Raw genomic sequence first — 25,460 nt, forward strand, 5'->3', positions numbered from 1 at the left:
CTTATCAGTTTGTTGTCTTTAATAAAATACAGAAAAGCTGCACATAGAAACCTCTTTGTGATTCAGAAACTCATGAGGACAAATTGTGTAATTGTGGGTTTGGAGGATAAGGTTCAGGGTAAATCTCTGCATAACACATTTCTGTAGTGGTTTAATGTTTTTATAAAAAATAAATATGTAATTAAGAGTTTTGACACTGCCCCAAATTTCAGCCCCAAAACTGAAATTGAAGATTCAAAATTCAGGATTTTATTGTGATGTATACATTAATTACATCAGCAATCACTGGCTATAAAATTCCAAAAGTGTCTAAAGTGGCATATATTGAATATTCCTTGGAGGGCTTTGTACTTGTCATCATTTAAAATCAGCCTGTTTTCTGTGTGAATAATTAAACATGTAAAAGTCTGTACACTGGCACAAGCTGTGAGCCTTCAGCGGGAGGGCTGACACATACTTTTCAAACTGACATTTGACAGCCATCCTGCCACAGCAGTGTGACTCAATCATCCAGGTGCTGGGAAAAAAAACAGCCATTCACTTCCTCTTCTTCAACTCAAATACTTTCCAGTCATTAATTATATATTTCAACGGTTTGACCTTCAGCTGACCTCTGTATTAACCTGGATCGTGGTTTAACCTGAGTCAAGTTTGGAAGGAGAAAACTAGGCTGAGAACTAGGGAGAGTGTGAATTGTTGATTGCCTGAAACAAACAAAAAAATGCTTTGCTGTGCTAAAGTCACTCAATGCATGAGCACCCTTCAGCAGGGCAGGACTTGACTTGCCACTGACAAGAGCATGTGTGAGCGTGTGACGACACAAATACGGCAAGTTGTTCAGCTGTGCACAGCTATGGTGGAAGCTGGTTAGCCCGTATCAATACTGGGTGTCGACGATCAGTGAGAGGGAGGATAACTGACAGAGCTGCTGCTGCAGGTGCTTCTCATCTCTGCTGCACTGGAGGAGCAAAGGTCAGGCCTGACCGAGGGGGGATCGAAACCAACTACGGTCGCTCCATATTTAGCAGGACAGGAGCCATCTCTTCATCAAACAGCTGGACAGGCAAGAAGGACAAATCTGGTAATTACAGCTACACCGAGCGAGGGCAATCAGCGTCACTTAACCGATATCCAACTTGCCTACTTAAACAGGCAGTGATGATGGAACGCCCTGGTACTTAAATGGTGAAACACTCAAAGGAAACTAAAAGCTACTAGTGTTATCATGGCCGCCTATCATGCGACATATCCTTGACCTTCACCAGCTGACCCCCAGAAAGGAGCAGAGAGGATCTTTTGGGCTAATGGTGGGTTCTTCATCATTTGACTGTCCTCAACACAACCACACTCTCTTTAGATCATCCTCTTATGTACGTGTTAATTACACTCACAGTTTAATGTGTTTTCAATTTTCTGCTTCTCTGCCCAAACTGAGTTAATGGTCTGACCTGCGGCTGATCTGAGATTGATCACCGCTCAGAAACAGGAAAGAGACAAAAATGAAGGCAGGGCCTCATGACCCAGGAAGGAAAGTGGGACAAGACTCAACTGTCTGCGTGTCCTCCCGCAACAGAGTGGAGATGTTGTTTTAGGGTGTTGTAATGAGCTCATCCGTTATTTTTCCCTTTCAGATGAGTTCATGTAGCCTGGGGAGCTCTTGGGCTGGTTCATCTTCATGGCCATCCAGTTGGCTGTGGGGTCACAAATGTGGTGGTCCACTGCAGTGGTCCTGCCTTTTAGAGCAGTCCACCCACCACACAGAACACTACAATTCTATAATAACCTCTTCTTTATACAAAAAGAAAAAAATAGATTTAGGCAGACCTAGCTGCTGTACACCATGTTTAAGTTTATATTCTAGCTTATCTCCAGCTGGCATACAGAGCAAACTATGCAGCTCTTAATATTAAGACTCAGCGTGACACAGAGCGCACTGACAAACAACACTGCAATATTAGTGAATGTTGGTGAAAGAAAGCCAGAAAGAGCCTCAATATAGCTGTAGAGAAAGGATCTGCAGCATCCAGCACAGTGGGGCAGAAAAGTTGACTTTAGGGGACTGTCTGACTGCTGATGCAAGATTTCCACACATTTGGTAAACTTTATGCTTATCAAAGCCCAAATCAGCAGGGTGTCATCTGTGATTTTTATGGAGGGAAAAAAACTCGTTTTTTATAGAATTTCTGTGCCTTCACATCAGACCGGCACTCCTACACACTCATGAGGCTTTGAGGCAACTGAGACACCGTCCACGCACGTTTTTTTGAGACTGTGTTCACTGTGCAAACACAGAAATCCCAACAATCTCTGTTGACAGTGGAGAGGGAGAAAAGTGTTTAACAAGACTGAAGAGAGGAACATGTTTACCCGCTGATGGATGCACAATCATTCAGATGTTAAACATAATTATTTAGCCTCACAACATGGCCCCTACAAACAAATTTGTGCAGCATCATAGTAATATTCTGATCTAATGCGGCAGGGGGATTACAGTAGTGGATTTGGGTTTTAAGACTGGACAACACAAAAACACTAAACTGCACCCCAGCTTGAGTTCAAACTGCTGCTTGTGTGAGAGTCAGCGATAGAACCTTGACTCCACGACTAGATAAAGGATGTGGATGGATGGATGGATGGATGGATGGATGGATGGATGGATGGATGGATGGATGGATGGATGGATGGATGGATGGATGGATGGATGGATGGATGGATGGATGGATGGATGGATGGATGGATGGATGGATGGATGCTCTTGTGGTTCACTGAACATGTAAATCCAACAGCAGCTCTCCCAGAAGTTAAAACTCATGGAATGCTTGACAGAATGGGTCAAAAGTGACGCCACCTGAGCTGGTGGAGGAAGGGACAAACAGGAAAGCAGGACCATTCATCATGTTCTGTTCTATCCGCCCCGCAAGTTTTGCTGTCCTTGTGGGTGATTGATAGCCCACCAAACTGTGACTAACGTGTTGTCCGACACAATTAGCAAAGATGAATAGCTGCATGTTGGGTCCATGTCAGCCTGGTTTACTGGCTAGAAGCACCACAGAGTAAAATATAGCACCGTGGCAGCAGGCTAATGTTCATCACATAGAGTGAAACACAAAGTAGAGCTGCGGCTTAAAGAAAGATCTTTCTGGATCTTCGGCTCCATGGCTTTGCAGTAACATTGTTCTGTATAGGTGAGCAAACGTTGCATTAAAGAGTTTTTGATTTGATCTGCACCCACTTGTAGCTGAACGGCAGCTTGTCGGTTGGCAGTGAATGGTTGTTAAGTCTCAAACAGCTTCTTTATCACAGCAACGCCACTTTCTGGCAGTTACTTTCTGACTGTACCTGGGGCCGTGAGTGAGCCCATATATTTACATATATTCATTCTGAGTATTTTCCTTTTTACATCTACATCGTCTGGGTGACTTTGTTGACCTTTTCTGTCATCTTTGTGGAAGAGCAGTCTCCCGTCCCACTTTGCTGATTTCAAATATGACTTTTGTCATATCAGGTTCAGAATGGAAGACGTGTGCATGAAGGTCGCCCTTCTGAGTGTCCGCAGTGTGATTGCTGTTTTTGCAGCCCTTATCAACTGTATATTACTTTACATCCTATAGAACTATAGTATCTACATCTTGAAACAAGGCTGTCAGTTGTCAAAAACCAGCACCGCTTCTCACGCAGCCTCTAAAATGGAGGCATGTACTTTTTCTGCATTAAAGGAAACAGCGTGGGGTCTCTGACCAGACAAGTTGACACCATTCCAGCAGTTACAGCGGCCCTGTTGAGACTGTATTTAAGGCTTAAAGTACATGTGGGAACATATGTACCCATCAGGGTTGCTGTGGAAGCTCTAGACTGAGACACTTGGAACCCTTGCTGACCCTAACCGGATGCTGAGCTTTGGACCTGTTAGAGCGGGAACTCCTTCTATCAGGGGTTTGGATCTGCTATGGGATGAAGATTATTAGTGAGCAGCTACTGGATGTGGAACCAATTCCAGAACAAAGGGAGAATGTTACTTTCATCATAGCTGTTTTCATTATATCTGCTTTGTATTTGGGGGAAGCTGAAAAATTGGTCAAAAGTCTCCAAAGGGCTTGGAAGGAATTAAAATTGAATCCAGAAATATTCATTCCATCAATGATGAACTTTGTTGTTTTTATCTACACGGGCTGATTTCTCACTGACTTTTGCTAAATTTTAGCCACAATATCAAGAACGGTTCACACAGGATTTAGGAAATCCCAAAAAGCCTAAAAAGGTCAGAACAAACTGGGATAATCTGATGCAACAAATATCCAGTTTAACTGGGAGATCATGGCGCTTTTCAAGTTACCACAACCAAAGAGCAGTCAGAGGTCAGAATGCTGAAAGTACAAATACTTCATTAGCCTGTATCAATAAACTGTCCAAGAACCACTATCATTCCCTTCATTTGAACACCAAATAATGACACATGAGGGAAATGGTTGTTTCGGTTATGACCTACGGCTGACCTCTGCACGTGCAGATTCTGACATTATAATTCACGGAGATGTGAAAAGCTGCCTGACTTCGCTTCCTCTGATTAAAAGACAAAGGTCCAAACCTCATCACATCTAAAACTTTACTGCCTTAAAATATCTTACTTTGCCAGAAGACACTTTTGTGTCACTGAAATTCATGGCCAATGTGCACTTCAGGTTTCTAATTTACAGAGAGACACACAGGAAATACAAGCAAAACAAAAGATCACGTTCAGGTTTCAGGCCCACAGAATGTGAGCTGACAGCTGACATCGGTTCTGCCCCATTAGCATATGCTAAATCACCACGTTCTGCCATTAAGAACTCAAGCTAACAAGCTACAAGGAAGAATGAGAATCGCACATCGTATGAGGCAAAAAAATACCCCAACATGCAGAGTAAACAGCCTCCCCGCAACATCTTTGATTCATTGCAGTTATAATAAGCCCATAAATCAGTTTGCATAGAGCCGAAGGTAAAAAGGGCTTCCTCACACCCCACACACATGCGGCAGGTACCGCAGCTGCACCGTGCTGCAGTCATGCACCATTGTGTTTCACATCATAAGAGACGGCGTCACTGTGAGGCTGCTGGACTGCTTCTAACCAAATCTGAACTTCTCAAACTGGATTTGTGTGAAGAAAATCAATCCCACCAGAGAATCTCAGGTCTTCTCCAAACCAGTAGCCTCTCCTGGAGTCAATCATTGGGGCCTGATGGCAGAAAGTCACCTGCGTCACTCCTACATGCATCATTTACCGTGAAGGACAGATGTCAGGGGCAAAATAAGCGCATGAATATTTACAGACTGCTGCAGCAGCCACCGACACGCATGAGCATTTTAAAAAAAAAATGAATTTATAAAGTAGATGCTCACAGATGTGAGAAAACAGTAAAATATTTGAGTGTGATGAAGAAGGCGTGGGCCTGCAGCAGAACTCCTGACTGATGCCGTCTCCACCATGATGGACATGTCTTATCCACCTCTTTTTCTCACTCCACCTGTTTTCCCAGAATCGCAGGGCGCCATTTTGGGATAAATCAGGACTGGGCGACATGCCTGTCTCTCTCCTCTGACCTGTGAAAATTGCTTGGCTTCATCTTGCGTGAAGAGATTCCTCCTAACAGCAGGTGATGGTCTGAGCCACAGGCGTCTGATACAGGAGTTGCAGGTCCGGCACCAGGATGGGGCACATCTCCTGGAGAGGCCTGCACCCCACAGCAGGCTGGGCTGTCATATAGAGCTGCCCCCCACCTCCTACTGGAGAGCTTCTTCAGCTAAATGTTTTAATTACAGATTTTTCCACATTTGGTCAGATAATGGAGGAGAAAGGAAGGAAAATTCTGAATTAAAAGGGCTGGATGCAGAATCACAGCTCTTCAGTCTGGATGATTGTTTTCTACTGCCTTCCCTTAAACATCTACTTAGATGCTGAGTTGGGTCTTACAGGCAGTTTATTAATGTGTTAAACTATCCTGACCTTTGAGATGGCCAAGAGCTTTTCACATGTCAGATACTGAGGAAGACGTGTTGGGATTGAAAATATGTCTGGCTTCAAGTCATCATCTAAAGTCAAAAAGTTTAAAAGTTAACTCCTGTTTGGGTTTGACAACAGCTAAATCCTTCTCAGTGCATCAATTAAAACCTGAAAATCACTAATTAAAACCTGAAAAATGTAAGTGTGTTTTTATTTTGAATTACTAACAAGAGAATGTCGACATTAAAAATGACTCATGCAGCTTGGCCTCTTCGTCAGTGTTGTGGGAAATTAATCAGCCTATTTCAGACAGGATAGGAAATGTCAGCACTCGTTGATCACCTTCATTTCATCATTTGAAGCATGGTAGCACGTCGAAGGCTCTTTCCTCACCATCAACGGCTCTCTCATTCAACACGGCCAGGACTCAAAAACAACAGATGCCTGAAACCAACAAACTAGTAGGCCAGTTAACAGAATATAACCGGCAGGAAAAGGTGTGTGTCTGTAAACACCAAATGATGTTCTTCAGATCAACCAGCAAGAAAAAATCTTGAACATGGTTTTATGTTACTGCTACAAGTTTAGGTTTAAGCACAAAAGACAAGTACATGTGGACAAATACCATCTACACACATACACACACACACATGCACATGCAGCACCCGGTGAAGTTAGACTGGAGCTTTGCAGCTCTTCAGGGCCATATATCTGGCCTTCTGTCCTTATTATTTAATGTTTTTAGGTCATTTTTTTGCTTTTTCTTTTTTTTCTATATTATCAAAAAATATATATATATGCACACACACACATATACAAACTCACACACACACACACACACATATATACTGTATGTGTGTGTGTATGTGTGTATATATATATATATATATATGTATGTATGTGTGTGTGTGTTTGTATGTATGTATGTATATATATGGTGTGTGTGTGTGTGTGTGTGTGTGTGTGTGTGTGTGTGTGTGTGTGTGTGTGTGTGTGTGTGTGTGTGCGTATGTATATATATTTTCCAGCCACTGGTAGGTTTTCTTGATATCAGCCACTTCCTCAGAATATATATATATATATATATATATATATACACACACACACACACACTGATAGCGAGAAAACCTACCTGGAAAAGGCCGGACTGAAAGACAGCACAGAGGCACTACTCATGGCCGCACAAAAACAGATCCTGAACACCAGAGCAATAGAGGCCAGGGTCTACCATACCAGACAAGACCCCAGGTGTAGGCTGTGTGGAGAAGACCCTGAGAGTCTGTCCAGCATATCACAGCAGGGCACAAGATGTTGGCAGGCAAGGCATACATGGAGCGGCAAAAGGTGCCTGGCATAGTGTAGAGGAACATCTGCACTGAGTATGGACCTGAGGTCCCAGGGTCCAGGTGGGAGACATCCCCGAAAGTGCTGGACAACAAGCAGGCCAAGATTCTGTGGGACTTCCAGATCGAGACTGACAAGATGGTGGTGGCCAACCAGCCTGACATAGTGGTGGTGGATAAACACCAGAAGACAGTGGTGGTGATAGATGTAGCAATCCAAAGTGATAGCAACATCGGGAACAAAGAACTTAAGAAGCTGGAGAAATACCAAGGGCTGAAAGAGGAGATAGAGAGAATGTGGGGTATGAAGGCAACAGTAGTCCCAGTAGTAATTGGGACACTAGGGGCAGTAACACCCAAACCGAGTAGATGGCTCCAGCAGATACCACGAACCCCATCAGAGATCTGTCCAGAAGAGCGTAGTCCTAGGAACAGCTGAGATCCTGCACAGAACCCTCAGACTCCCAGGCCTCTGGTAGAGGACCTGAGTCTAAAGGAAGGAGGCACCGCCTATATATATATATACACTGCTCAAAAAAATTAGAGGAACACTTCGAAAACACATCAGATCTAAACAGGGGGGAAATGATCTTGAATATCTTTCCTGATAAAAAGTAGGTGATGTATTAGTAACAAAATGATGCCACATAATTTGATAGAAATGAAAAAGATCACCCTATAGGGGGGGAAATCAAAGACGTGAAAAAACGATGCAGCAGACTGGTCCATTTTGCCAAAATGTCATTGTAGCAACTCAAAATGATTCTCAATAGTTTGTGTGGCCCCCACGTGCTTGTACGCATGCCTGACAATGTCGGGGCATGCTCCTAATTAGATGACGAACGGTATCCTGGGGGTTCTCCTCCCAGATCTGGACCAGGGCATCACTGAGCTCCTGGACAGTCTGAGGATCAACCTGGCGGCACTGGATGGACCTAAACATAATGTCCCAGAGGTGTTCTATTGGGTTTATGTCAGGTGAACGTGGGGGCTAGTGCAGGCATGGGCAAACTAAGGCCCGGGGGCCACACGCGGCCTGTTAAACGTTTTAATCCGGCCCGCCAAACTTGAAAAATTAAATGAATAAACCTTGTTAATGTTAAATTTTCACTGCAATTCTGGTGTTTTCCCACTAGAAAAAAGACAGTCAGGAGGAGAGTGGTGGTGATATCCTGAAGGATAACAGAACTTTCAGTGCTTTAAAATAGAAATGGTTATTAATTTTTTTTAAAAAGGCACATTTTATTCATTTGATTTTAAATGTTTTAAGACTCATTCCAAAGTCAGATATTTTGTTGTAATGCTTCTCTTCATTTTCATTTGAAATTAAAGCACATGTTTTCTCCATATCCCAAGATGTGTATTTTTTCTCCAATGAGGTGAGGTTACCAAAGCACTCCATCCATCCATCTGCTCCTGGTCCGGCCCCTTTGTCAAATGTTAGAACCCATTGTGGCCCACGAATCAAAATGTTTGCCCACCCCTGGGCTAGTCAGTAGTATCAGTTCCTTCATACTCAAGGAACTGCCTGCATCCTCTAGCCACATGAGGTCGGGCATTGTCATGGACCAGGAGGAACCCAGGTCCCACTGCACCAGCGTAGGTTCTGACAATGGGTCCAAGGATTTCATCCCGATACCTAATAGCAGTCAGGGTGCCATTATCTAACTGTAGAGGTCTGTGCGTCCTTCCAGGGATATGCCTCCCCAGACCATCACTGACCCACAACCAAACCGATCATGCTGAATGATGTTGCAGGCAGCATAACGTTCTCCACGGCATCTCCAGACCCTTTCACATCTGTCGCATGTGCTCAGGTTGAACCTGCTCTCATCGGTGAAGAGCACAGGGCGCCAGTGGTGTAGTTGCCAATTCTGGTGGTCTATGGCAAATGCCAATCGAGCCGGGCAGTGAGCACAGGGCCCACTACAGGACGCCGGGCCCTCAGGCCACCCTCATGGAGACTGTTTCTGATTGTTTGGTCAGAAACATTCACATCAGTGGCCTGCTGGAGGTCATTTTGTAGGGCTCCGGCAGTGCTCATCCTGTTCCTCCTTGCACAAAGGAGCAGATACTGATCCTGCTGAGGGTTTAAGGACCTTCTACGGCCCTGTCCAGCTCTCCTGGAGTAACTACCTGTCTCCTGGAATCTCCTCCATGCTCTTGAGACTGTGCTGGGAGACACAGCATTTGCAACGGCGCGTATTGATGTGCCATCCTGGAGGAGATGGACTACTTGTGCAACCTCTGTAGCGTCCAGGTACCGCACCATGCTATCAACAGAGTTGTTGATCCAAGCCAAATGAATAACTACAGCAGAAAGTCAGTCAGTAAAAAATCAGCCAAAAGAGATGAGGAGGGAAAAAAGTATCAGTGGCCTCAACCTGGAAAGCCATTCCTGTTTTGGGGGCCATCTCATTGTTGCCCCTCTGATGCACCTGTTGTTGATTTCATTAACAACAAAGCAGCAGAAACTGATTATATATTTTTAATTTAATTTTATTATATTTTTTTAATCACAATTTTTTCTCACTGTATTCCAGCAGGTTCCTACTGCTGAGCTGGTCAAACTGTTTTCCTTCATGTTCATGTGTCCTGTGGATGTGCTCGGCTGCTCTCTGAGGGATTAAATATGGGATTAATAAGATCTGCCTCCAGTGTTGACTTTGTTGGTTACATTATTATCTTTTAAGACCAAAGTGTGATGAGACCTTCTGTGGATCGTTGCTGCTGATTCACTGGTTTGTCACTGTATCAAACTGCTTTTGGGACAGGTCAGCAATACAGAGGCTGAGGTCTAGTCTCTGATGTTTTCTTGTTCCTGTAGCTCCTCATTTTTCTATGAGATCAAGTCAACAATCAGTTAAAACAGACCTTTCAAGAAAGCTGATCAAGAAATCAGCTGCAGTTGACTATAAATAAAAAATACTCCTGATGGTGATGAAAGAAACAAGACAACATAAAAGTCTCCTTAATCTTGTAAAGGTCTTTACATTCTGACTAAATGTGCTGACAGTGTGCAGCAGCAAATAAAGGGCACCATGGTGATGTTTTTATGATTAGATGATCTGGAATGTGTGTTTTGTCTGGATGGAATTGAGCATTGCGAATGAAGAAAGTGGTGTAATAATTCGCGGAGCAGCATCCAATGAATTAGGAGGAGTAGAAGAGAGAACATGCTGAATGACACCCCTCCCCACCTCCACCTCCACCCCCACCCCACAAGCTCACTCACACTGAATGCTAATAGAGAAATCCACAGTGGTCATACTTCACTAGCTCCCATCCCTCCACCTCCATGTCTTGCTCTGCTCTCTGATCTATCCCTTCCTATTTCAGGCATCCTCTGTCATTTTTATAGTTGATTCATCTGGACTGGAAATACTAATCTCCCACAATCCATTCTTAGCCCGGTCAATACTTCAATAGCCAGCAAATATCACTTTATCTAATCCCTCTGATGCCTCCACCCTCGGTGTTTATGTGCTGCAACGCCGCCATCTGCCTCGCTTCCTTCTGTGTGTGTCACTTTAAAGCAGCACCTAGGTGACTTTCATGTCAATAAAGTGTCGGCATCTCATTCAGGCAGCTCCTAATCCAGAGGCAGACGTAGCACGAACTACTCTGAGCATGTTCCCCCTAAACTGGGCTCCAGACGACCCCTACTGGAGTGGACACCTGCTGGGTTCTCAACTGAAAAACTACTTGTAGACGAATTGGTACAGAGTTGATGTGTTTCAAATCAGTTCTCCTGTGGATGTTCGCCTGTTTTACTGAAGTGCCTGACGTGTCATCCAAACCCTGGAGCAGAAATCCAGCTGTAGTCTTCACCACGCAGTCAGATATTCATTTGTTTTTCTCTCATAATTAACAAGGAATCTTTTTTTGTCAATCAAAGTGTAGCATCTCATTGTCAACAGGGACCACTTTTCCTGTTTAGGCATTCAAAAATGTATTTATGTGCACAAATATGCAACAGCTACAGTCTCCGAGTGTCAGGGATTAGAGACCGAGCTTTTAGAAGCACATCAGTGAGGAAACAAGTGTTGTGTTGGTGTGTGGATTATTTCAGTGAGGAGACGGCAAAGGTCCAAAATCACATTTATCCTGCAACTGCAGGAGCTTTAAACAGGTTCTTACCTGTTGTTGAAGGAGGCCACCAGAGGTCAGACAGGGAGAGAAAGACAGGAAAAAACAGGAACCGGAAGTTAATGCTAGAACTCCTCCATTTCAGAGAGAAATAAATGCATCAGGTGCCATCTGTCAGTGTTCCATCCTTCATGAGGGGCACGTCTATAGTGACACCTGCATTTAATCTAACATCTACGTAAAGATATAAATAAAATCAACACATTGCGCTCCAGACCTGGTCAGATAAAAGTTCAGATAAATCTTCATTCAGCTTTTTGTCCATATGCAGGAAAACATTCCCTGTCAGATGGTTTTAGCAGCTTCATCCATGACAGTAGCACACAGACAACATAGTCAAGTCCTTTTGCTCCAGGAGGAAATATCCTCAAAATAAAAACGTTTCATATGGTGTTGTTTTAAATTCACAGTCTTTTTTCATCTGCTACAAACACATAAACACAATAATCCTCTTAAAGTTTGTTTGCCCTTCACCATTAAGAGACAAATCTAAGCTTGTGTACAGAAGGTGAAGAATACTGTGATGAGGAGGTTTGTTTCCACACCAGGCTGCCTGTTAGCACATCTGCTCTGCTAGGGTCCTGGGATGGAACGCGCCTGTCATTGCAGTGCTAAACGAAGCCCCAAGAGCATTTGATCTACACCCCCCCTTAGCTTCGCTAAACACCTTGTGTGTGTGCCCCCCCAACCTAACAGTCTGTGTAGAGGCAATGAAGCATCCGTGCACAGGTGTACATGCAAAAGCTTTTCAGTGCATCTCTGATTCATCTTAATTAGCTCACAATTATGTGCTGATAACATGTGAGCATCTGTGTTTGGCTGCACTGATCTGGTGAGGATGGAGATTAGTGAAGGGCACGAGGAGACATGGCAGCAAGTGTTTCAGCACATTAGTGCCCCAACCAGACATTTCCTGCTGGACAGATTCCATTTTCACTTCCCTTTATAACATCAGACATTGGGTTTATTTCAAAAGTTCCACCTTTATCAGGATGAAGCTGCAGGGAGACACAAGTGGAGCTGCTCTCCTAAAGGTCTTCACTTTTTCAAAATGATTTCCTTTTATTAGAAGCATTTTTTCAGGAGTCGAGCTATTTTAAAAACAGCCTAATTAATGTGGAATTAACTGTAATCAATTCAGCCATCGTTCAATCATCATGAACTACAATTTTATGGTTATTCCAATCTTGGAAATCTTTGGATTTAAAAGATGAAGACATTACCTACATCAGAAGCTGGAAATAAATGAGGACTGTCAGGAAATGTTCAATTCCCTTTATGAAATGTCAGATATTAACAAGTCACCATCTCCATAAACCACATTAATCACAGAACAGCAGGATAACGGATGTCATGCGGCCATGATTTTACAACACATTCCAAATCAATAAAGATATAATGAGCTGCTGCTGTGTGGAGCCTTACGCAGTGTCCACACACTCAAGCTATACTATAAAACACACACTCGGAGTCTGACAGCAAGAGGGGGGATTCGCTCCGCTGGTTCTATTTCAGTCATTCTGTGACGGCGTCCACCTTCCAACCTCTCTGAAATCTGTCTCAGTTTGATCGTAACTGCAGAAAACTCTGGGCTTAAACAGCAAACACACATCACAGAAAAGATCACAACCTCCCAGAGTAAACACACCTATCTAGCAGGTGAGGGGCCCTCTGGCCTGACTCATCATGCAAGCAGCTTTCTTCATCCATCAGCCTACAGAAATGGTTTTCGGTTTCACACACAGCCAACAACTGTGATCAGGATAAATCAGAGATGTCCTCATTTAAATGGATAACATGAAGCCAAAATCATTCGCCAAGGACAGATATTATTAGATGTTTCCTGATGAATGATGTGAAAACGTTCCCAGCCTCAATCTTGCACCAGTCTGGACAACATGAGGTCGTTCCTCAAAGAAATCTCCTCTTTGATCAAAGATGGAGGTTATCGTGATGCTTGATTTCTTATGAATGTCAAGAACGGTGAGGAGGGATCTAAATAAAATACAATGATCCTCCTGCTGCCTCAGCAATTATCTGGAGATTTGCATGTGTAATTAGGAAACGCTGCAAAAAAAAAAGGTGATTTTTTCCCCCAGCCCTGATGACTTGGCCTCGTCTGTTCCATGCCAGTGTGCTCAGACTTCAGAAAAGTTTTGCTCAGCTTTTTTGGCTGCTGTTTCGTTGATGTGATATTTCAGCTTAAATCACACTATCAAATGAGTATTCAAGACAGTCAATAGGAAAATAAACGCAGGTTACGCTCTCAGTTGAATGTAATGTGTATTGATTTATCATGAAGAGACAAGAGAAGGACAGTGACTGAAACGGCAATGACATATGTGAAAATGCGTGTGATGTAGAGTCACAATTCACAGCACACACGCGACACGAGCGCCTTCCCTAAGCTTTGGTTAAGTAATCAGCCAAATGTGAGCGACCTGCAGCTGAAGAGTCTGTCAGAGGTTAGACAGATAATGCAGTAGGTTCCTTTGCTCTCACGGGAGGGATTGTAAAGGCTCTTAACCGTCCAGTTGATACCAGCGGACCCCCCCAATTAGCATGCTTCAGTCAGCAGAACTATGGCTGACTTCACCCGCTGCTGCTCTCAGAGAAGAATGGTCGCCTATGCCGACAGAAATGACTTGAAATAAAGCTGCAATTGAAGAAGAAAAAGGCAACACCTGATGTAGGCACATAACCATCTGGCAGGTCTACGTATTTTACTTAATGGCATTCATGTTGTCCAATGCTGTTGGCTAATGCTTTATTGTTGTTGGTTGTGGTGGTGGTGGTGGTTTCCATGGAGGTTGTTAAATAAATAAATAAATAATTAAACCCCTGCAAATCCAATGACCAATTAAATGGTAAAGGATGCGAAAAAAGTGATAAACGTGTAAATACGATGCTGCAACAGAATATTGAACATCGTAACACCGAGCCAAAAATATTCCTGGTGCTGCTAATGGTGGTTTCCTAGCAACCACCACTATTAGATAAAGCGTAGAGCTATCTATGTAATGGCTAATGTAACAGTTGCAATATCTTTATATATGATGGTGCTTATGTGGGCTTTGGCACATTATAACCTTTACCTTGATAAATGGAACTTCTGAACCATGATGCAACATGGATGTGCAACAAACATTGCACTTATTTGACTAGTGTTTAGCACTTACAGGGTCTTTTAAAGTTTACAATGCATATTTTACTGGGTCGACCCCAAAGAACTGAGACACAAAAGCTGTTTCCCAGAACAAAGATCACTTCCTGCAAAAAAATTAAAAATTAGCATTTGCATCAGTGAACCCTGTTCTCTTTCGTAAAGGAATTTAAATTTACAACACTGAAACCACACACACACACACACAGAGCCTGTAGGGAAGTGTCCGTTTGAGTCATCGTCTCTGAGACAGTTTCCAAAAACAGGAGACGGGCGGCGTAGCCGTCCCTCAGCCTGATGCACCTCTGCATTTGTGCTGACTCAGCTCACATTCAGATGTGTTTCTGTCTGTTCTTACAGATGTTGAGCCCCGGTAAATCTGGCTGTGAATCACAGCTGGAAACATTTACCTGAGGACAATGTATGTTTGCACTTTTAATTACAATTTATTTAGACCAATATGATTAGTGTTAGTCCACATCCCATACCCAGCAGCACATACAGGTTGTTTTAATGAGATGTTGCAGCTGAGGAGATAGCACATTTATTTTCCTATATCGTCTAAAAAAAGCATAATGCAATTATCTCTTCATGTTATCTCTCATGACCATGTGTTTATGTGCAGACGTTTCTTAATGAGAAGCATTCATTTCTATTTTGATCAATTATTAGTGATCATGTACAATGTGCCATCATACTAAGTTTATATTGGATTATTTTGTTATTTGAACCCGCAGTAGATAGAAAGAATTATTACATAAAAATACAAAGCTGAAATGAGAAACAGGACTTCAGCCCAGAAGGATCATCTCAATTTATTTACCCCACAAAGAATTACAACAATTTTTCAATTAACTGAGGAGCACACCAGAAAAGCAAAGTATCTCCATCAGAGTTAGTGAAGCAGAAATAGACCAGATATTGCTTCAGTCATGTGACAGAGAAGAAGCCATCTGACACGAGCGCACAATGGTCTGACCTCTTGGTGTCTCCACGTGGCCTCCTTCACCCAGAGGCCACGTGTTGTGCACATCAGCTGCTAATTTAAAATGCTAATGAGTAAGCGGCAGTTACTTCATTCAAAGATGGACCTGCAGGTCACAATGAAGCTTCCGCATCTATACCCTCAGAAAAATGTTGAGGGATATTTACAGAATTAAAAGCCTCTTGCTAGAGCGGGGTGGGGTTAAATGCTTTGAACTGTAAGTGGATTCTCCACAGCAGGAGGTGACAGTGGGGGGAAGGGGTTACAGGGTAACATAGTAATGTGATGGAGGGGGTTATTTTGAAGTTTGTTTTGCTGCTCTCATAATCCACCCACCCAGATGCCCTCTGGTAGGTCGTCAGGCTCCCCTCTGAAGACTCTCGGCTGTTTGGAGCTCGACAGCTGAAGATGTGGAATTATAAACTTGAATTTTAAACTGCATTTACTCTCGTAGCTCGGTGTCATTCACAAAATCTGTGCAGGTTCAACACAAATTCGAGGAGTCCTCCACAATGTAAATAATAATCCATGTATTGAGTGATTGTGTGTGCCTGTATGTGTGTGCGCGTACATGCGTGCCTGAGGTGTAAGTCTCTTCATCATGAAAAAAATCTACGGGGTTTACAGACAGTGAAACGGAGTCTTTCATACAGTAATGGCAGCTGAGCAGAGTTAATTAGTAAGTTGCAGATTATTGGCTCCAGGGTTTATGTAATTCTACACCCACCCTGTCAAGACAGATTAGTTGAATACAGAGAGGAAAAGGCCACAAAGAAGCAAAGGAATAAAGGAAATAAACCCCGATTTCTTCCACTCTGGCTGGCAGCCAGACGACAACATGGCTCATGTATGGATGTGGAGTCATGCAGTAACCTAGTGGCTAAAGCAGGTACTGCCATCACAATCAAAACACTGGCACGTCGTATCCCTCCCCCTCAGTCAGTTTTGCAACTTTTGCCAGCAGTTGTGTCTATATCTATTCACACTAACATTACCCAATAAAAATAAGGTTTGAGCGATGTGCTTTCTTAACTTTTCATACCAGCCACCACTTTCATCAATAAAGTAGGAAGATGACCAGTAAATGTGATGACGCCAGTGGGTTGTGTGTGGAGGGTCAGGAAGTTGCCCATTATTTAACAGCTCTCTTTGTTAACCTGGATTATGACTGAAAATCACAGCCAGTGTTATGACTCCAGAGCTGCTGGGCCAAGTGCCACCCTCTGAGATGGGCCATGATGGAGCAACTTTAACCTCGGGCTGCTCCTGAGTCAGACTAACCTTGGCAGGCACATAAACTCAGAGTACACATGTGCGCTGGCAGGTCAGACATGCTGGTGCAGAGTGCATCCATTCCAGTCAGTAAGCATATTTCTGCAAAGTCGTCTGAACAAAGAGAAAAGTGAAGTCATGCAACTCTTGGGCCATCTGACCTTCAGGTGTTGTTTGCTGAGGGAAAAATTTATGAAAGTATGAGTGTTTTAAACTGAAGCAGATAGTGATCAACAGCAAACAAACTCCTATGGAAAAAGACAGCACCTAGAACCTAAACCCAATAAACTCATCTCAAACTTTAATGTCCTGATGCTGGCTCTGTTTGGTTCCTCTGAGCCACGGCAGACATCAGAAGCAGCGTGTGCGTTTAATGGTTTCATATTTCTGAGTTTGTACTTGGACCTGTTTTCTCAGAGCAGTGTGAAACTGCTCAGACAAAACAAACTACATATACAAACTGCAAATCAGATGATCAGTGTTCTACCAGCACAACATGAGGCTGATGAATATATTAGCACTATTAATGACTGTGACTACTTTAGTCTGGCTAACTTGCCTCCCAGCCAAAATATCACTGCAGGAGTGACAAATCATCTGAGACATCAGTTTGGACATCTTTTCATTTTACCAAGCTGCAAGTTCAATCAGACACATTTACCAGACAAACAAGTTCATTATCAATGGACTGGACTCGCTCAAAGATCCCCCAGATTACTGAGCAAGAGAAAAGTGATTGGATCTCTTATAGAAGCAAAGAAAATGAAAAGAGAAGCTGAGAGATGGATGAAAATGACTCAGCTGGTATTTGTTGCTCCCCAACATCTCTACTTCTTCACCCACGAGAAACCACTGCAATGACAGCAAGAGACAGAGCCGCTGCACCGCATGTTTACATATGCTGGAGCAAAAGTAAGCCAAGTTGAGCCAAGACAATGGTCTGGAAACACATCAGACTGAAGGCATTCACAGCGATAAACCACAAATTAAATGACACGTGCTATCTCCAGTTTCCTGCTGCTGCCTCTCGCCGTAATGATACACTTGAATCTACTGTTAATTGAGCCATTATGTCCGTTTCAACGGAGGATTTTGACTCCTCATCTTCCTCAAGTTCTATAAATAATGAGCAGTGTTATATGTTTGTTGGGTTACTTCTGTCTTTTACTCTGTTTAAAGACATTAGAGTTAATAATTGTGCTGCTTGTTTAGACAGCAGCCTTGCAGGATGGAGACTGACCCAATTTATCTCAAAAGAATGTTTAGAGAATCTACAGAAATTCATCTTTGAGGGGAGTGAAAGTTCAGGCAGGGATGTGCACTAGACTAGATTAAAAAGATGTAAGCAGCTTCTTCAAGGAGTACAGGATTCACCAGCTAAAGCTACAATCAATCCATCAACCCTACAAGCTGAACCCACCGTAACTATATCTCATCATATGCTTGGCTCACATGGCTCCAGCTGGTAACCCCTCCTCACCTTCCCTCTGCACCCAGGTTGGCATTGTGGCTGCCAAAGACTTTCGTTACTCAGCTGGAGTCACGTCAAATGATGCAGATGCAGGTTTCTGTTTAGGGCAATAAATTTCCTCAGTGGGGGTTATCGCTGTGAAGACTGGTGGGTGTGCCTCATCTGTTAAACACATCTCGGGTCCCCCCCCCCCCCCCCCCGCACCCACACACACACACACAAACACTTGATTTCCACAGTAAAACGGTATAATTACTGACTGCATCTTTGCTCCCCCCGCTCAAATCTGAAAAGATGCAGATAAGTGGCCACACTCTGCGTGCAGGGGCTGAGCGTGCTGTTTGATAAAGACACGTCTGAGTCACAAGATACATGTTTGATAAGTGAGTGTGAATCAAACTGTGAGTTGAGCTTCAGCACTGGAGGAGAGAGAGAGACGGAGACAGAGACAATAGAGTCCCTGAGCCTCGAGGCTGGGTAATTGTAATGGCGTCAGATGAGTAAGGTCATTACTGTTAATGTCTTTCAGCGCATTAAACTCTGTTTGTTATGTCTTTACACACTCGGGCGACGCCTGGATTATGACACAAAGGCTAAAGTCAAATCTAGATCACTTAGAAATATAAAAAAAAGACATTCTCCTTCTGGTTTAGAGTCTTTGAGTTTTATATTTCACACTGATGCCTCAGAGTCACTCCTGGCTGTGGATTAAGTGGAGTTCCACAATTATTTATTTCCAGTGTTTGCTGGGGCCCAGAGTTAAGACTTCTCCAGATGGAAAACCAGTCAGCACCTCTGAGGCAGAAAATCAGAGTTGCTCTCTGAAAAAGGACTTGAGTTGGAAAAATAATGGAGGCCTCAGTATCAGAGGCCTCAGCTGGACCATAAAAGCAAAGAAAATGTAGGAGAGCCGAGACGTTTTTAACTATTATAAGAGACAAAAGTTGATCTACAGCCACTAAAAATGAGCAGCTACGCTGCACAAAACTCACCGTTGGAACACTTCAAACATGGAGGATGGAGAAGCTCCAACAGCTGCCTTCAGTCCTCAACACGGTTCTAATCTTCACAAGTGATTCAAGACACCATCGTTCTGGGATGGAGGGATCATGACAACTAGGATTATAAAATAAAGTGGGATCACTGTGAAGCCATTGAAACTCTTCGATGAACCGTATCAGGGGATTAATGCCAATCTTTAATGGTTGTGATCAATTCTGAGTGACTAAGCAGAAATGTGTGTTTTCAGGCACCTTGTGGTTCAGGGAATTCTACTAAAATAAATTTGACTGAAAATTCAGATTTAATTTGAAGTCTGAAATTAAAAGCATCTTGTGTGTCTTCTTGTCTTGACTCTATTGATGAGGCCATGAGTCTTCTGTTGTATCAAGTGTTTGTTTCTGGTTCTTACAGGCTCCCAGTTCCTAACAGTTCATCTTAACACAAGCACAGTGGTGGAGTTTAGGAGTTAAACTGTGTTCTGTCTTTTCTGCTGTCACCAACAACGTGAACTAAAAACATACTGAAGAAGGCTGTGGAATGCTGTCATGGCTAATGACCTTTGACCCTGTCGATTGCCTCCGAGGCCTAAACAGCCCCATTTGTCCACTTGAGGTGGCTGACAGTCTGTCTGCCCAGCAGGTTGTCTCGGGCCTTACGTTCCTGCACTGACCTAAACTAATGAAAACCCAGACCGTCTGTTAGCTTCCCCTCGCCAGGCTCGTTGGCACGTGCTACAGCCTCTGCAACCCCCACGCGAGGCTCACGGGCACGTTTCGCGTGCCGATAAACAGAACAAACACGGGTGACACGGCACCATTAGCCTGTATTTGTTTAAATGTGATAAATACAAATGGGGATGTTTGCATTTAAACACACAGGCACAGTTGCCATCTCAACATCTCTCAGCTGGCAGTGAGTGAGTGTGCTAACACCACGACTCCTGCCATATGGCCACGGACATCGTTCATTAGAGCTTAAAGAGACAGAGTGCCAGAGCTCAGTTAGAACTCCCTGATGCGGCTTCAATGGTCTGAATTTGTGCTTCTTTCACTTCACATTTTGTTGACTGAGCTTTAATAATGAGATACCACAGCAACTGTTTTAAAAGAAACTAAATTAATTTAATGAGCGAGACAGTCTAGCAGAAGAACCTGTTCCAGAACTGATGGGTTCTGTTAGAGGGAGAACTTAATTTCACATATTTGGTTTGGGGGTACTCATCAAACTACTGGATATGTAACAATTGCGTAAAAGTGCAGCTGCACTGTTCTTTGGAAACAAATATCCTCAAGTCAAAACAGCCCGTTCATTGACTGAGTTATGTTCTTCTCCACCAGAGGGTGATAAAATGGTTATCTTATTGTTACAAAACCTTTTCTGCGTGACCTTTTTAGTTAAAGACCAAACAATCTATCAATGTGAAACTGAAAGTCTTGTTTCATTTTCTGTATTTAACAAAATTTTCCTCAGCTCTGATGGACTTTTTCTATATCATGATACCATAAGTGTCAGCATTAGCTGCTGGCAGGTCCGCTGGTAGTCTGTCCACTACCAATCTGTCCACGCATCAATAAGCCCTCAGAAGACTGCAAAGACTTGTGGACAATGAGAAAAACAGGAATGGAGGAAGATATGTCCCAACATCTGCATCACGACAGGAGAACAAAGAGGATGCCAAGCAGAGTTCCAGGCACAGAAACAAATGAACCGTCTGGTGCAGAGCTGTGTGTCCCACGTGATTTTCCTCCCAAAGACAGATTTTCTGCTGCAGAGCTGCATGGCTCAATTTTTTTTTTATCCACATATACCTGCAGGGGAGCAACCAGTGACCACATGAGGAAGCCTGATTGATGTGACAGAATGCAAGTCTTTGACTGGCATTAAGCTGTATACAGAAACTCTCCTGTGGTCCATTTGGGTCTGAGGGCTGCTGATTGAGTTCAGCCACTCCTGGACTGAAAATGCAATTTGAAGATTGTTTTTATCTCATCGTTGAAGTGCGCAGGACATCAAAGAGAGAGGCTAAAGAGAGCCATATAGATGTGGATTTATGTGCACCCTGCAGAACCTCTCTAGTTACCCATTTACATTCATTCTGATGACAGAAATGGTCTCTGCTTGCTCCAAAGTCATTGCCTTTAAACCAAAAAAAAGAAGAAAGATGCTGGGGATGATTGGTCTTGAATGCCCCAGTCTAGCAGCACACCTCCACCCTGCCATCTTATCTTCTGCACACAGCATGCTAATCAAAAGTAGCCAGGCCTGGTTATCTCTCAGGGAGATCAGGGCTTTGTCTAAGCTCATGCCATGAATGTCTTCAGAGCAAAGCCTTTAAAATTAGCAGAGGTGTTGTGTCATCTACAGCCCATGACATTGGCAACTCTGGGCAAAATCTCCAGCAAAGCCCTGGAAGGTTCTTTAACAAGGCCTTTCAGAGCTCTGCAACTGCAAAATAGCACCCAGCTGAATGTCACCCACCCGAAACACACCTCAACACTCATTCAGCATTCGTCTGAGCTCAGGCTTTAGCTTCAATCTCTGCTCAATTATGAAAATGTTGTGCTCTGTTCTCCAGTGGGACCGATCATCTGGAAAGCCATTTAAACAAATCTTGATGAGCCAGAAAATGAGCCGTGTTGAAGTACGTGTTGAGCTGAAGTAAATCTCCTTTAAACTGACTTTTTTAGAAACCAAATGAACTCTTTGATTAAGAAACGCTGCTGGGAGTCAAGGGTCTTTGTGTGCACAATACCATAAGGACCAGACTCACAAGAGCAGTTTCTACCTCCACTGGAGAAGGTGCAAATAGAAGGTGCAGATAGAACATCCACCAGTGTCTGGACCACCGTGCTGGAGGATCCACTACTCAATTTCTGCGTCCAACTGTAATCAACTGTAGATTTCAGATTCAGATTCAGATTTCCTTTATATGTCCCACACGGGGAAATTTACAGTGCAACAGCAGCAGCAAAAGCACGCAGAAAAAAAATAAAATACAATTTGAGATAATAGAAAAAATACAAAGAAAAAAGGATGTATATACATACAATAATCCAAGATAAATGGATAATCAGCCCTTGCATTCCTGTACATAGTACAGAGGGTGTATACAATATACATATCAGAATATATAATATTCAGTGTGTGCTAGCAGGCATTATATATGTTGTGCAGTCTGACAGCAGCCGGCAGGAAAGATCTGCGATACCTCTCCTTCACACAGCGAGGGTGGAGCAGCCGCTCACTGAAGGAGCTGCCCAGTGCTGTCAGGGTGTCCTGTAGTGTGTGTTACATGTTGTTCAACATGGATGACAGCTTAGCCACCATCCTCCCGTTTCCCACCACCTCCATTTTATGATAAAACAGGATTTTCATTGGGTTTCTGACCAGGAAAAGTAAAAGAGATGAAGCGAGCACTGAGCAGAACACTCAAGAACATCTCTTAAATCAGATATTTCTGATGTACTCTTACATACTTCTACCTCTACCCTCTGTCTGTCTGTTTATTAGTGGTATTACCTAATTCATCATACATTAACTTATCTTGTGGCAATTATTAAGGAGGCTTATACTTCACCATCTCATCTTGTCTGAGGATGACAGACTTCTCCAGAAATCATAATTCTAATTTTCACAAATATGCAGCATATAAATGGCTGTTGAGCTGAGGAGAGATATTAGTGCGTGTGCTAACTTGTGTCAGCACACAAACGGAAATTGTTTTTATGAATAGCTTGAAAGGGGGGGGCTGGAACGTTAATGCAGCATGAGAGCTGATTCCTCCTCTTTCACATTAGTATTGTTGGTGTTTTTCTTTGCATCTGTGAGAATGTTTGTTGGGAGCAGGTGGGGGGACGGAAGAAGAGAGCAAGAGAAAGGCTGTGGCAATCCAACCACCATTAGCTGGAGCGCAACAATGTGAGGATGAATAGTAAATACGGAGCCTCCGCTAATTTAATTCACATCCACCCTCTGACAGGGTGACAGGGACAGCAGCAGAAGTCATAAGGAAATTCTGATGGCAATCAGGTGAGAAGAGGAATGAAGGAGGAAAAAACAGCCAGAGAATAAGAGAGAGGAGAGCAAGAGAGCAAGTTAGAGACTGATAACAAAGAAACCAGAGAAAGCTCTTCTGACCGACTAATTGAATTCTGATTTTACCCCAGAGATCAGTCACCAGGCAGGTAGATAGGCGGGCAGGCAGACAGACACGCAGACAGACAGGATGGCCAGGGTGGATCGGCTCTATAACCAACGACACTCACACTGTGTTTCCACGCAGGAGAAGGTTTCAGTCAGGCCAATTAAAACCAACACCAGATGTGAAAAAGATCCAGCTGATCAGGAACTAGAGTGAAACCGCCTCCTTGTTGATTTAATGGGTTTATCTAAATACTCTGAGCTGCATTTGTGCCAAAAAAATCTCAGCTGTTGCTGTAAACAAGCTGTAATATCATCTTAACGAGGCATTCTACCATCAGGTTCCTTTACAATAACACTGTTTATAGTTGTTAAATCAAATGTGGTTCTGAACGACAACACAAACACACGTTTGTTTTGACTGCAGCGTTACAGTCTGCTGCTGTTGTTAGACGCTAAAGGGCAGCAAATCAATGCAAGGCTGAGTAATTATAAAATATAACACGCACACGCACACACACACACACACACACACACACACACACACACACACACACACACACATGCACATACACACACACATACACACACACACACACACACACACACATACACACAGTAATGGTGAGGCAGGGGCAGGATGAGGGATCAGGGGCTTTAGCCTATCTTGTAACTGGGAGCACTCGTGTTTATTTTGATTCCATGCACGATTCCACCCTCCTCCTGCTCCTGTAGCGCTTCACTGTGAAAGTACTGCTCCAGGCAGGAAAAAAAACACGTAGGACACATTTGTTTAAGCGTACAGAAAGGCCTTCCCTCCTGGAGGATGAAACTAGTATGTGTTTACAATAAACCAATGATTTCCTGCCTTTTGCGCATACAGAACAAGTCAATAGGGGGGAGGGTCCTATAATATTTAAGTGGCCCTCGTCTTTGCACCCCTTTTTTCTTACTCTGTTCTTACCTTATTGTCGTGGCCATTTTTTCCCCCTTTTGTTTGGCTTCATTTTTCATCCCGGTACTGCGGGGGAAGAGTCTACCACCACACACCCAGCCCCTTAACGCCCAATCGTTGTTTCTTATTTAATCTGTTCCACTTTATTGAATTTAATTATTTCTGAATGATTAACTCAGAATTCGGGGGGAGGGGAGCACAGGGACATATGTTGTAAGATAAGATGGAGGGGACACCAGCAGGAAGAGAGAGCCAAGCAGCAAATGTTGCCTGCTGTACTCGCCAGTCTAAGATTCCACTATGGCTGCGAATGCATGCGTCCCTCCTTTAAGGTTGGCTCCAAATGCATTTCAGTGAATGAGAAAATTTGCATTTTCTTGACATAACTATGTATCTGCACGGCTACAGGTGGGGGCACTACAGGTGGGGGCTGGCAGCATTTCTCAGGGTGTCACTGTGTGTTTTCCTGTTCACAGGTGAAGGCAGCAGCAACTACTGTTTACTTTAAGTGGTGCCTCAAAAGAAAAAAAAAAGGAATTCATTACAGCGCCAGAAAGCAGACAGCTGTGTAACCGTGTCCGATATCCTGTCAGCGCTGTAAATAAAAATGTGACATGTAGAGAAAAGAAAATGCTGGCTATTGTGCTGTTGCGAGCGCACTATGAACCTGAGAGAAGACTGAGGTCAGTGCTAGTTTTCTGTCTCTTGGCCCTGCATTCAGGATTTTAAGGGGACGACAATAAAGCAGATGCTGAAGAGATGTCCCTGTTTTTACTGAAAGAAGACTGTTTAATAGAGCCTGAAGACTGAATAGTAATAAAATGATTCTCTCCTGAAATATTTCTGTTATTGTTAAACTAACAGTGACATTTATTTTTTAAATGAGCCACTGCTGCTCAGCGAGCGTCCTTAATAAGCAAGGTCGCCTGTAGCTAACCTTCAGTTTTGTTGTGCAGCACGTGTTGTCTTCACAGTTGCTTAATTTCTCCTGAAAGCATCG

At 43.4% G+C, this 25,460-nt stretch overlaps 1 protein-coding gene across 2 annotated transcripts in view; it reads right to left on the minus strand.

The window, feature by feature from the left end:
• Window positions 1-25,460, minus strand: part of grid1a (glutamate receptor, ionotropic, delta 1a) — a 130,265-nt gene that overhangs the window by 72,777 nt on the left and 32,028 nt on the right. The window lies entirely within an intron of this gene.

Source organism: Takifugu rubripes, chromosome 4 (genome assembly GCF_901000725.2).
Source record: "Takifugu rubripes chromosome 4, fTakRub1.2, whole genome shotgun sequence".
In the NCBI taxonomy this organism is placed as follows: Eukaryota; Metazoa; Chordata; class Actinopteri; order Tetraodontiformes; family Tetraodontidae; genus Takifugu; species Takifugu rubripes.